At 47.5% G+C, this 14,391-nt stretch overlaps 1 protein-coding gene across 2 annotated transcripts in view; it reads left to right on the top strand.

Moving 5' to 3' along the window:
* GLA (galactosidase alpha) overlaps window positions 1-14,391 on the top strand; it is a 302,341-nt gene that overhangs the window by 152,589 nt on the left and 135,361 nt on the right. The gene's annotated exons all lie outside the window — the stretch shown is intronic.

Below are 14,391 nucleotides of genomic sequence, written 5' to 3'. Positions count from 1 at the left end.
ATTTAAGTTTGGCCGAGTTGTTAGATGCAGCAGAGAAGCAGGCTTGGATGTAGGCTCTCTTCTTAGAGAGGACGGAGAGTCTGTGCTGCCTTTTGAGCAGGCGGCAGGCCAATTTGTCAGGGGGTGCCGTGCGCCCAAAGCCCTCCACTTTCTCTCCGCTGCCCTACAGTTGCGTTTAAGGGTGGCGAGTCAGAATCTTACCAAGAGTTGCACTTGGATTTGGGCTTCAAGCGGATCCTCATGATTGGGGCAAGGACATCCAGAGTGTTAGAGATGAAGGTTACAGAGGGCTGTGTCAGGTTGTTAGTCAGCCAAAGGTGCAGAAGGAGGAAAGAAAGTAGCGATGAAAGCCACAACTGACACACGCTGCATGGGTCGGATGAATGAGAAAGTAGGTGGCAGTGCTGGAGTCGGCTTGACCTGCGAGGGAGAGGTGGGAAGAAAGGAGAAAGTGATCACTCCAAGGGAAAGGAGTGGTGAGAGGGTTAGAGAAGGGGAGGTCTGAGGACATCAGAACATCTAGGGTGTGCCCTGCATAGTGAGTGTGGCCAGAGGGATGAATAGAGAGAATTGCATAGGTTGGGAAAGAGTCCTGAAGAAGGGCTGGTAGCATCCAGGTGGATGTTCAAGTCTCTGAGGAGAAGTTGGTGAGGAGGAGAGGTCAGTCTACTCAGAGAGTAAGAGGGTGACCTGGCCAGGCGGCATGTTGATAGTGGCCACAGTGAGAGAGGCCAGCAGAGACAGAGCCTGCAGACCAGGCATTCGAAGGAGTAGTGCTGCATTGGAATGATAACAGGGATCCACTCTGGGAAAATCAAGGCTACACCCCCACCGGGACGGTTGGTTCTGGGTTCGGAGAGGATCTTGTAGCCATCGGGAAGGAGAGTGTTGAAACTCAGGACAGAGCTGGCCGTGAACCAAGTATCTGTGAGAACGAGTACATCCAAATCAAGCTCTTTCAGGAGATGGCAGATGTCAGAGGAGTGTTTGACAGAGTTGAGAGTAGCGATGTGGAGCAGGTTGCCACATTTGGAGAACTTCCGGGGAGGGGTACAGGCTAGAGGTACACACTGTGGAAGTGTTGAAGGTGCCCAAGGATGGGCAGAGGAGGAAGGAAGAGAATGTGGGGGGGAGTTGGAGTTGGAGAGGGAGAAGAGAGTGCCAGAGGGGTGGCAGAGGAGGGAGGCAACACCAGGATGTCCCTTTTGAGCTTCTTCCTGCCAGACTTAGTGAGAGGGATAGGATAATCAATAGAAAAGCAGCTTGAAAAGATAGGTGAAACAGAGAGCTCCATAGCGGGTGGGAAGGGGGGGGGCCCTAGGGAGAGGGGAGCCCAGGCAGGGGTGGGGGGAGTGGAGGTCACAGAGGGAGTTTGGGGGGGGCAGACAGGAAGGAGGCCCAGTGGGGGGCAACAAAGAGCAAGGACGGACCTACAACACGGATGCAGTACAGAACCATCAGAAAGAAAATAGCACAATAGGGAACCTAGAAGTACAGAGTGCAGATGTAGTACAGGAAACTAAAGGAAACACTCTTTTTTAACAAAAGGATTTTGTCCCTCACACTTGTACATACAACAACTCAATAAGGTAACGTATATGGCAATTCAGATACAACAAAATCAGCAGTTCTATTCAACATCAAGTGACTATTTCTCCTTGTAACTTGGGTGAATCTCCCTTACCCAGATTCACTCAAGATTTAAGCCGACAGGTCAAACGAATAAGGAAATCCCACCTTGCAGAGTTCCAAAATAGTTCCAATAGGTTTCTCTACTGAATTTGACATTAAAAATGTTCAACAATTCTGTGGTCTCTCCTCTTGAAGCAGAGTTCCATTCCACAGTTCATCAAGATCAACAGTTCACAAAATACTTGCATCAGCAATGTTGATTTGTCAGGATGTTTCCACAACAATTCACAATGTACTTTTGTGGATTTGCCACTTCATCTTCTTCAACACTTTTAATTGCACCACAGTACTTCAATGGCTTCTGCCGGGTCCACTCATCTACCAGGCCTACACTACAAGGTCTCTTGTCCTGGTGCACTCCCCTGCCAGGACTAGCGAAACTAATACTAGTACTGTTGTGGTTTAGTGTTGGCTTCATACAACTTAGTCTTGTAATTTGGACTACTTCTTTGGGAGACACATTGGTGCTGTTGGTTCCACACTTCTGATTTCCACATGCAATGCAGGTTATTCTCCTCTCCTCCTTAACACCTTTTGTCATATGGGCAGCCTTCCTGCCACTCTTGTTCTCTCCCCTCTGCCCCCCTTGCATTAACTCTGTGCTGACAATAGCTTTTTCTCACTTCTGCTCCTCTTCTTTGACAATACTTATTTAGGTCCGTTCCACCTACTTTTTTTTTCTTCCTCTGACAAACTTTTACAATTAGTTTCTCAATTGTTCCCTCTTGATTCTGGCAATGGTTGTTTGTTTCAAGTAGTTTTGCCCCCCTTATACTGATGGTAATTATTCTGACCCTTAAATTCTGCTTGTCTGCCAAATTCGTATACTGCCATTTTCTCCACTTTGTGTTCTCTTGGTATGCAAAATATCTATCTTTCTGCTTAACAGTAGTTAGACGTATTTCATACTTATGTTTCTGCCACTTTGCTTTTTTTCCATTAATTTGTTATTCAAAAGACCCGTTTCTGGCCAGCGAGCGGTTACGGAGTGCTCCAGGTTCACGACACTCGAGTGAACACGCCAGGTTTGATGTGCGCACCGGCTTGCATTGTTGCTTTCGGGATCCCAACTTCTTGTGCTTCGGGCGGCATGGAAAACAGCCTTGCTTTGTTTTCCTTGGCCCGTGCTGAGCAAAACTGGTGCATTCCGTGCTCCAAAGGCTCTCTGATGCTCACCTGCTACTAGAAGGCAGGCGCCTTGTTGGGGGTGAATGGGGGGGGGGGGGTTTCGTAGCTTCACGCTTCCTGCCCGCTACCTCTGTAACCACGATCTTCAGGGGGAAAGCTTGTACAAATAACACTTCCCACTGCACGATGTCGACACCTCGGGTCTCGGAAAGAAGAGACCCTCTCAGAACCGGCATCTGTAGTGCAAACCACAGTGGTTCTGGTGTCTCTACTCATCAGCTTCAACTGAAGTGTGGAGCCACTGCAACCACTCCACCTTCCATTGCTACTCTTCTTCTCTAAGGCCTGCACCTGAGGGGGCCTTTTTATGCCTCAGTTTCCCCTCCGGTGTGGGTGATTACCCTATGAACCTGCAACTTGCAATCTAGGGCCTCTTCCTCGTCCCAGTACTTTTAGCATTATGGGACTTGACATCCCCAACGTTCAAGTCACTCCTTTTTAAGGGGATAACTGTTAACATCTTTTTATGTTTTTATTATTAATTATCCTTTTAAATGGAGTCTCGCAAGACTATACTGCATATTTTTGTTCTCTAGGGGAATTATGACTCTCAGAATCTAAGAAGTTAACATTTAAAGATTCAACTTTATTCCCCTGCTGAACATGTGGAGTTTTCACTAAGGAAGAAGATTCTTACTTCAGGATTGGGGAGAACAGATTTTATCATCAGGATAAATAGTTTTGGGAAAGAATAGCTCCCTCTGACAGCAGGCCATCACATATTACAGCATTACATACTCTTCCCAATTGAATCCTCTGGCTCCCTTGGGTAACTTCTCCTCCGAGGCGATCCTCCCGACTAATACCACCCCCAGGGACAGGGGATCTGGTAGCGGCTGCCTTCCCCTGGCCACCTGGCAGGAGACTTTAGGTACGGTATTTGTGAGGACACTGCAGGATTTACCACACGGTTGACATAGGACTTGGCTACCTGATTGTGCAAATGATCACATGGGCTGATCTGACGAGAGATGTGAACTCTTTCACTCTGATGCCCGCTCCTTCCTAGAAAGAATTCATGAGTTCCATGTTCCCCGTTTTTGCCGGAATCTAGTGTCTGTTGTCTGCGGTGATAATCATTGGGAATCCAAATTAATTTCCATGCCTCTTGAAAGGTGGGACAGGGCCAACCATCTGGGTAGATCATTTGTATTATTGGTGGTCCCTGGAACTAACAAGTTGACGTCTTGAGCTGCCAAATCCCAGGATGTAACATACTAAAGGTTTGAGTTGTACTTTGGCCCAACTGCACAGTGGATTTACATGCTGAGAAATTCCAAAGCATGCTGCCATGCCCTGACCGGCACTTGTTAACACACAACCTTAACACAGAACTCTATTTCATGGCATGCGATGAAGCTAGGAAAATCCCAAGGTTAGTACCTACAGGGTGCCAATGAATACCAGCTTTCATGTTGGTTCGAATTGGTACCTTAGTTTGATCAATCAACTGGAGCGCTTCACGATTTGACGCACCTGAGCTGCGTTTTGTGTTTTCTGGTGATGCTACGGTGCATACAACATTCAGTCTAGGTAGGGGTGGCCTTAAATATCTTGGGCATGAATGGTCATCAGAGCAGCCAGGCCTGTGGTACATTTTTGAGGAGCTGATGTCAATGCGAACTCTAGTACCCTGGACTGGTAATGTGATCTGGAATCAAATTTGATTCACTGGAAAAATGTGGTTGTGCAAGAACACTAGATTTGAAAGTTGTGAAGTCCTCCTTTCTTGCTGCCAGCAATGCCTGAATCCGGAAGGGCCTGTACAGCTAACATAAGTGTTGGGCTTTTTCAAATCCATTCATGTGGTGGTACTCCCCAAATGGGTTCCTGACTAGAAAGTGAATGAAGTAAATTCCCTGGATGATGTCAAATCACTGTCTTCTTTTTCATGGTGTGAATTCTGGAGAAGAATGTGTACCATTGTTGGATCCCTCTATGCAACGCTTCAGCAGACTTGAACCTGGGGGACTGGAGGAAGACTGTATGGACTGTATGGAATAACCTTGTATTATGTTGAGGACACAGACATTTGAATCCCAAGCTTCCAATGCTTGAAGAAAGCATTTAATATTTCTCATGTCATTAAACTCTGGGATGGAATACCTAGGATTCTGTTGTTGGAAGCACTCAACTGGTTCTGCCAAGAAATGCTCCTCTTGCTGGTTGTTCCAGACTTTGGCAAGGCTGCAATTTAGATGGAGGCACTCTCAATGTGCCGCGAAGACTGCATGCTTCCTTTTCTCAAAGCTCTTTTTGAGCTCATTGGGCCAAACAATTTTGTTCCAGTAATGGAGCAGGGATTATTTTTTTTTCTGGCTGCCTGTTATCATCCCTGCCTGTTATCAGTAGTAACCGGTATCCAAACCATCAACTGCTGTCAAAGCTTGTTGGTGGTTAAAGGGAATGCTGAATAGTAAATGGGTCTCAAATTCTATTTTTGCCTGGAGATCTGAACCTTTGTCGTTAGAATCAATTGCTGCATTAAAAGATCCCATAGTTAATCTCGAGTAGTGATACTGTGGATTGTGAAGGCATCATGAAGTAGACGCAGACAACTGAATTAAAGTTTGGGCTATAAACTTTTATTAAACTGAAAAGGAGGTTAGAAAAAGACCTTGCTTGTCCTATGCTAAGGTGGGGATTTACCTACATAACTGAAATGAAGGATAGTCTTGTCTGGAAGTCCAAAGTAAATGTGTGGCTGTGTCCGAAACCTATACTTGCCCTCACTTCTATTTGTATCCAATGTGTAGGGATGTCAGCCTCAAAAGGAGAAATGCTCAAATAAACGTTCAGAGCTTCTTCCAGCCCTTGATTTGTAAAAGGTTTCACAGTGCAAAAAGGGGTTCCCTTCCCCAAGCTCTCATGTCTTTGCATCCCAGCTCTTCTGGTTTGGTTATCTTTCAACAATTTTATAAAGTTAATTTCAGGTCACACAGGATTTCCTTTATATTCAATCACAACCTTCTTTGCAGGTATTTTAAGTGGCTTTTCCATAGGTAGGTGTCCTCGGTCTAGGCTGTAACGCTCACCTGATTCTCGCAGAGGCGCCGGTCTTGACTGGGCGACTACCGTATCTTCAAAGGTGATGTGTAGCACCCGGTTGGCTCTTTGGGCTGGACCTCTGTGCACTGTATGCCTGACGTGTAGAGTAAGATGTCTGCAGATAGAAAATATGGGGTTAATGAACTGGGGTTATTGGGGTGTCCCTATCTCTTTCCTCTTCTCCTCTCCTGTAGACCCCGAAAGGTTAACGCTCTCACCTTAGGTAAGTGAATGCCGAGCTCTCCATCTGCCTCGGGGCAGGGTGCTGTAACCAGTTTCTTCACTGGATAGGTAGCGCAGGCCTCTTGACTTCAGAGGACTGCTGTCCGTCGTTTACTGCACGAACGGTAAGTTTCGAGTCATTCAAATGTCTTTAAAGTCTTTAGTAATGATGTCTCTTGTTTTGCAGGGTTCCGGCAATGGCGGATGACGGGCTGAAGTGAGTTGAAGATGGAACCCGTGTGATGAATAGAAGCGCCTGGAAGCACGTAAGTAAGCGCTTGTTGCCTGCTTCACTATGCGCTCTAACTGTCTTTTTATTTTGCAGGTACGAGTTCGGAGCGGCTGCAGGGTGCCGGAATACCCACTGGATTAGATGTGGAAAGGAGTAATGGCACGTGAGTATTAAAGTTCCCCAATGTCTTTAAACGCACCTTGTTTTGTCTTTCAGATGCGGGATGCAGCGCCGAAGGCCTCCGGAGCGTGCAAAGAGTTGGTAAACTTTTGTCTTTCAGATGCCGGAATGCAGTGTGAAGACCTCCGGAGCGCACGAAGAGTAGGTAAGCCTTTGCCTTTCAGATGCCGGAATGCTAACCTGTTCTTTCTTGTCTTTATAGGTGTTGCTGAAGACTGGATTCAGGATGGTAAGCCTTTGCCTTTCAGATGCCGGAAAGCTAACCTGTTCTGTCTTGTCTTTATAGGTGTTGCTGAAGACTGGATTCAGGATGGTAAGCCTTTTTCCTTAGGCCCAGGACCGGATGCAGAAGACACGATGAGCGTTCTGCTGCAGAGGTTGCAGAATAACGCAAAGCAAGATTCATCCACCGGGTGTGGTTTAAATAGCCTCCTGTAGTGCTTAGGTGTCTCCTTCCACAGCCACGCCTAAGTAAGAAAAGAGTTCCTGGTAAGAAAAGAGTTCCTGCCTTCCAGAAGAGTTCCAGTGTTCTGAATCTAGGGAGTGGCTCCAGCCCCACCCAACAGGAAAAGTAGTTCCAAACAGAAGAGGATCAGAGGCTCAACTGGCAGGCAAGTAAGCAGCATGGTCTGCTGAAGGTAAGTCCACCCAAGCATTATGAGCCCGGCGCTTCCAGCGCTGGGACTGGGCATATTTATGAGCCTGGTGCCACTGGCGCCAGGACTGGGTCCAAAAGGTCCCAATTGGGACTGGTTGGCACTCGGAACCTGGGTTATGGATCTGCTTCCAAGGGAGTTGGGAAAACCCTGACCTTTTGGAAGCAGAGATCATGACAGTACCCCCCCCTCAAGGCCCCTCCCAAACCGGGCTTCTCCGGGGGTTTTGGCTTGTCAGGAAATGTTCGGTGAAATCTTTTGATTAGGCGAGGAGCGTGGACATATTCAGCAGGTTCCCAGGATCTCTCTTGGGGGCCGTAGCCTTTCCAGTCAATTAGGTAGAATAGTTTAGATTTGGAGATCTTGGAGTCCAGAATGCTTTTGACTTCAAACTCGAGTTCTCCATCCACTAGGATAGGTTTTGGAGATTTGGTTAGTCGGGTTTGAGGTTGCACGGGTTTTAATAGAGAGACGTGGAAGACCGGATGTATCTTCATGTGCGGGGGCAAGTCCAACTTGACCGCTACTGGGTTTACTATGGTAGTGATGGAATAGGGACCAAGGTATCTTGGGTTGAATGTGCGTGGCCCTTTTAGAGATAGATATTTGGTGGATAACCAGACTTGATCCCCTACTTGATAGTGAGGGGCTTCCTTCCGATGTTGATCTGCTCCTTTCTTGTATTGTTCTTTAGCCCTTTGAAGGTGAGAAACAGCTTCCTTAAAGGCTTGGGTGATTGTAGAATGCAGGTAGTCTACTGCTGGTGTTTCAAGATCTTGGAGGGGATCCAACTCCGAGGTTCGAGGGTGACCGCCGTACAAAAGAAAAAACAGGGTTTTCCCAGTTCCCGAATGGACAGAGTTATTGTAGGCATACTCGGCTATGCAAAGGATATCTTTCCAAGTTTTTTCAGTTTGTTGCAGCATGCAGCGTAAATACTGTTCCAGAGTTTGATTGGTCCTCTCGGTTTGTCCGTCGGTCTGAGGGTGGTGACTGGTCGATAGTCTCACATCAATTTGAGCCGACCGACAGCAACTTCGCCAAAAATGAGAAATAAATTGACTACCTCGATCCGAAATTAGAACCGAAGGAAAACCGTGCAGTCGGACGATGTTTTCGAGAAATTCTCGGGCCAGAGTTGCTGCTGTTGGCAAGCCTTTGAGCGGAATGAAATGCGCCATCTTGGAGAATAAGTCCACGATTACTAGAATCGTATTGTATCCGGAGCATGGAGGTAGATCGGTGATGAAGTCCATAGAAAGCGTATGCCAAGGGCGAGGTGGGATGTCAATAGGGCGTAAGAGGCCTGCTGGTCTTTCCTTTTTGACTCTTGTTTTGGGTGCATACTCCACAGGACATTATAAAGTCTCTGATATCTTTTTTCCAAGACGGCCACCAGAAGTAGCGCTTGATCTTTTCTGAGGTCTTGGCTATACCGGGATGACCTTCCATTAAAGAGTCGTGATAACAAGAGATTACTTTTTTCTGTAAATCTGTGCTGGGTAGGTATAATCGTTCTTGGAAATACAATAAGTTGTCCTTTACTGCAAAGTCCTTTCCCTGCAGATGCCAATTCTGTATGTCTGCTGGAGTTACAAGTTGCCTGGCTTTATCCTTAACTTTCTCTATGGATTCTGTGGCGATTACACCCAGAATTCTTTGTTCGGGAATGATTGGTACAGGTTTAGGGTTGACCAAGTGTTCTTCCACTCCCATCCGAGAAAGGGCATCGGCTTTACCGTTCTTTGTACCAGGTCGATAGGTAATTATGAAGTCAAACTCGGCAAAGAATAATGCCCAACGGAGTTGTCTAGAGGATTGGGCTTTTGCGGTCTTCAAATATTGCAGGTTTCGGTGATCCGTAATCACAGTAACGGTGTGTCGGGCCCCCAGCAGATAATGCCGCCAAGCCTTAAAGGCAGACTTGATAGCCAGAAGTTCCTTGTCAGTAATCGTGTAATTGATTTCAGGAGGCGAGAATTTGCGGGACCAAAATGCCACGGGATGCAACTGATTGGTTACCGGGTCCTTTTGTGATAGAACTGCCCCCATGGCAAGGCTTGAAGCATCAGTTTCCACGATGTAGGGGAGTTTGGGGCGAGGGTGTTTTAAGATTGGTGCAGAGATAAATTTAGTCTTCAAATCCTGGAAAGCTTGTTCCGCCTCGGTAGACCATTCAAAACGTTTGTTTTTCTTTAACAAGGCAGTGATGGGCTGGACTATTCGAGAGAATTCGGGGATAAACCTGCGGTAAAAGTTAGCGAAGCCTAACATGCTTTGCACACCTTTTACGGAGGATGGTGATGGCCATTTGAGAACTGCATCGACCTTCTTTGAATCCATATGCACTCCGCCAGGTGATAATATGAATCCCAAGAATTCAACTTCAGTCACGTTGAAAACACATTTTTCCAACTTAGCGAAAAGTTTGTGTTGACGCAATCTTTCGAGGACCATTTTCACGTGTTTCCGATGTTCAGATTCCGATGAAGAATAAACGAGGATGTCGTCAATGTAAACAACAACACATACATCTATGAGCTCTCTGAGGACATCGTTCATAAAATATTGAAAGGCGGCCGGGGCATTGCAAAGGCCGAAGGGCATGACCTGATATTCAAATAGCCCATACTTGGTGCGGAAGGCCGTCTTCCATTCATCGCCCTCTTTTACTCGTACCAAGTGGTAAGCTCCTCTAAGATCCAGCTTTGTATATATGCATGCTTTTCTGACTTGGTCCAGGAGTTCAGGGATCAAAGGTAACGGATATCTATTCTTAACGGTGATCTGGTTCAGGGAGCGATAATCGATACAAGTTCTAAGGTCTCCTTCCTTTTTTGGAACGAAGAACAAAGCTGAAGAAGCAGGGGACTTGGAAGGACGAATAAACCCATTTGCCAGGTATTGATCCAGGTATTGTCGAAGGTGAAGGTTCTCAGGCTCGGTGAGGGCATAAATTCTACTACAAGGAGGAGTAGATCCAGGTATCGGGTCTATCTGGCAGTCATAAGACCTATGAGGAGGTAGAGAGTTAGCCTGATCCTTCCGGAAAACATCTTGGTATTCTAGGTATTCGGGAGGTAACTGGGGAGTCTCTGAAGAAATTGCGGCCAGTGCAACACCAGGTGGAGGGTGACAAGTAGAGACACATTCTGGAAACTGAACCGTTCTTGCTCGCCAATCGATCAGAGGATTGTGTTTCTCTAACCAAGGTATTCCTAGAATAATCTGAAACTGAGGGGCCTTGATCACATCGAACACGATCTTCTCATGGTGTCCATCTTGACTTACTAGCGTCACCTCTTGAGTGGTATGCGTTACTGGCCCGGAGGCTATCTCCGTACCATCCACCGTAGTAATGACGTCCTTTACAGCCTTGGGACAAAGAGTTAGATTCATCCTCAAAACCATTTCATGATCCACATAATTGCCGATGGCACCGCTGTCGACGTAAGCTTCAATTGCATGTAATCGATCCGGATTATCAGGGCTAATGAGGACCATAGGTATCACGAAATGCGAGGTCACGGAACTGGTTTTCACGCTCGGCAAGAGGACCTCTATTCTTGTCGGGCGAGGTCGTTTCCCTGCTCAGAGTTTGTAACTTTGGTAACTGCAGCTCCTACTGCCTTCTTGGCAGGTTTCACCGGACAGTCTCGAAGAAAGTGCCCTGAGTTTCCGCAATATAGGCATAATTGCAACTGTTTCCTCCTTTCCCGCTCCCTTTGTGTTAGAGGACCTTTCAGACCCCCTATTTGCATGGGTTCCCCAGAGTCTACTCCTTTGGAAGGAGTTGGCGGTTTGGAAAATACTCGAGCATCAAACTTGGAACGATCGGCCTTCCTGTTCTGCAGCCTGTGATCTATTTGAACGACCAAGTCTATATAATCCGAACAGTCTTGTGGGGGATTCACTACTTGGGCTAAAACGTCTTTGAGCTCTCCACGTAGACCTCTATAAAACAGCGTAATCCTTTTGTCCTCAGGCCATTGAGTTTCCACTATTAGTCTATTGAAAGATGCAATATAAGCCAAAAGGTCTTGATTACCCTGTCGCAACGAAAGAAGCTCATTGTCCAAGGCCTGCCCCTGTGAATGTCTTGCGAATAGTTTTTCCATACTAAGCTGAAAGGCTTGAAAATCATGGAGAACCGGATCATCTTGATTAACTAGAGGGATCGACCAGTCTGCCGCATTGCCACTAAGGTACGAAAGTACAAAAGCTACTTTTGCTTGATCAGTTGGAAAGGCTGCTGGCCGGCATAAGAAGTGCAACCGGCACTGATTGATAAATACTGCAAACCTCTTTGAGTCACCAGAAAATCGTTCGGGCGGAGCCAGAGGTACATTCCCAGGTAGGTTGATCTGCACTGGATTCATAGAGGATGTTGAAGGAAGATTTGCCCCTGATGCGGGTAACGGGGTCTGTCCGGCTTGTGACTGTAGCACTTGTCTAGCAAGATTGTCTGTTCTCTCCTTGGAAATAATTAGTTCCCTTCTTAGAGCATTCGTTTCCTGACGAGCTGCATGCACTTCTGCCCTTAGTTCCCCAAGTAACCGGGCTAGGGGGTCAGTATCCGAGGTTTCCATAGCGCCTGGGCGAGAGTTTTGCGGTAGGCTTTGCGTTCTGTAACGCTCACCTGATTCTCGCAGAGGCGCCGGTCTTGACTGGGCGACTACCGTATCTTCAAAGGTGATGTGTAGCACCCGGTTGGCTCTTTGGGCTGGACCTCTGTGCACTGTATGCCTGACGTGTAGAGTAAGATGTCTGCAGATAGAAAATATGGGGTTAATGAACTGGGGTTATTGGGGTGTCCCTATCTCTTTCCTCTTCTCCTCTCCTGTAGACCCCCAAAGGTTAACGCTCTCACCTTAGGTAAGTGAATGCCGAGCTCTCCATCTGCCTCGGGGCAGGGTGCTGTAACCAGTTTCTTCACTGGATAGGTAGCGCAGGCCTCTTGACTTCAGAGGACTGCTGTCCGTCGTTTACTGCACGAACGGTAAGTTTCGAGTCATTCAAATGTCTTTAAAGTCTTTAGTAATGATGTCTCTTGTTTTGCAGGGTTCCGGCGATGGCGGATGACGGGCTGAAGTGAGTTGAAGATGGAACCCGTGTGATGAATAGAAGCTCCTGGAAGCACGTAAGTAAGCGCTTGTTGCCTGCTTCACTATGCGCTCTAACTGTCTTTTTATTTTGCAGGTACGAGTTCGGAGCGGCTGCAGGGTGCCGGAATACCCACTGGATTAGATGTGGAAAGGAGTAATGGCACGTGAGTATTAAAGTTCCCCAATGTCTTTAAACGCACCTTGTTTTGTCTTTCAGATGCGGGATGCAGCGCCGAAGGCCTCCGGAGCGTGCAAAGAGTTGGTAAACTTTTGTCTTTCAGATGCCGGAATGCAGTGTGAAGACCTCCGGAGCGCACGAAGAGTAGGTAAGCCTTTGCCTTTCAGATGCCGGAATGCTAACCTGTTCTTTCTTGTCTTTATAGGTGTTGCTGAAGACTGGATTCAGGATGGTAAGCCTTTGCCTTTCAGATGCCGGAAAGCTAACCTGTTCTTTCTTGTCTTTATAGGTGTTGCTGAAGACTGGATTCAGGATGGTAAGCCTTTTTCCTTAGGCCCAGGACCGGATGCAGAAGACACGATGAGCGTTCTGCTGCAGAGGTTGCAGAATAACGCAAAGCAAGATTCATCCACCGGGTGTGGTTTAAATAGCCTCCTGTAGTGCTTAGGTGTCTCCTTCCACAGCCACGCCTAAGTAAGAAAAGAGTTCCTGGTAAGAAAAGAGTTCCTGCCTTCCAGAAGAGTTCCAGTGTTCTGAATCTAGGGAGTGGCTCCAGCCCCACCCAACAGGAAAAGTAGTTCCAAACAGAAGAGGATCAGAGGCTCAACTGGCAGGCAAGTAAGCAGCATGGTCTGCTGAAGGTAAGTCCACCCAAGCATTATGAGCCCGGCGCTTCCAGCGCTGGGACTGGGCATATTTATGAGCCTGGTGCCACTGGCGCCAGGACTGGGTCCAAAAGGTCCCAATTGGGACTGGTTGGCACTCGGAACCTGGGTTATGGATCTGCTTCCAAGGGAGTTGGGAAAACCCTGACCTTTTGGAAGCAGAGATCATGACATAGGCGCATTTGTCGTACCACACAGTCCACCGATTACTGGTCACGCAACCGACACACCTTACTTGCCTCTTCGTCATAAGCATGCTGCCACTGTTTCTGCTCTACAGTGGTGCTTGGTTTATTTTCATTAGGCATACCATCGCTTGTTTTGCCACTTTTCACTTGTTGTGCTTTCGTATATTCTGATGACTCTTGCCAGTGCTTATTCTCTCAAGCTACACAGTGCCTTTTTATATTGTATGATTCCACAAAACTGCTTTCATTTAGATCAGCATTCATTTAAAGTTCTCACAGGTCTGACATGCTTGCCTGCCATCCCGGTGTCCCCCCCCCGCACCCCCTTTCCTAGGTTGACTAGGTTGAACGCTTATGGCGTTCCAGCAAGGCTTCCGGGCACCACAAGCTCTCCCTCTCGTGCAGTGCATGGCTCTGTCTCCACAGCGGCTCTCTGTGACTTCGCTCCCACCACTGATGCATCTCTCACAGCTTGGGACTCCCTCTGCAGCTTTGCCCGGTTACGCTGGTTCCTTTTCCGTATTCCGCCACAGGCCTCCAGCTTCCTTTTTAGCCTTGCTTCACGCTGCATACACTCTGCATCTTTCCGTGTTTGTCGAGCACTCTGTCTGCTACACCGCCTTCCATGAGCAGTCTGCTCTCGTCCAGCAGTCTGTAGACCTGCTTCCACAACAGACTTCATTTTCACCGTTCTTGCTGCTTTTAAACCTCTCGCCAGGTCGATTGGTCAAAAAAGGACTAGACCGCTCATTGCTGGTTTGGGAGTTCAGCATTGCTCTTGGTTGCCTCCTCCTTGTTCCAGTACCTAACTGGTGTTTACTGGAAATATAGTGAAGGCACTCGTAGTAGCCTACAAAGACCTGGGGGGATGTTGGACTCTTTATGAAAGTGATATGGGGGAATACCGCGTCTCACCCAAGGGTGCCTCGCCTCCACTCCCCAAGTCTCCTCCACCCACCGAGTCCTCCATAGCTTATCCACCACCCGGGTTCGGATCCGATAGCGAATTCATTTCCCTGGAAACTTGAGTGAAGGAT

The sequence above is a fragment of the Ambystoma mexicanum genome, chromosome 5p (genome assembly GCF_040938575.1).
Source record: "Ambystoma mexicanum isolate Mex_15411 chromosome 5p, UKY_AmexF1_1, whole genome shotgun sequence".
NCBI lineage: Eukaryota > Metazoa > Chordata > Amphibia > Caudata > Ambystomatidae > Ambystoma > Ambystoma mexicanum.
The sequence above is the reverse complement of the archived record's forward strand: the minus strand, read 5'-3'. Positions and strand labels throughout refer to the sequence as shown.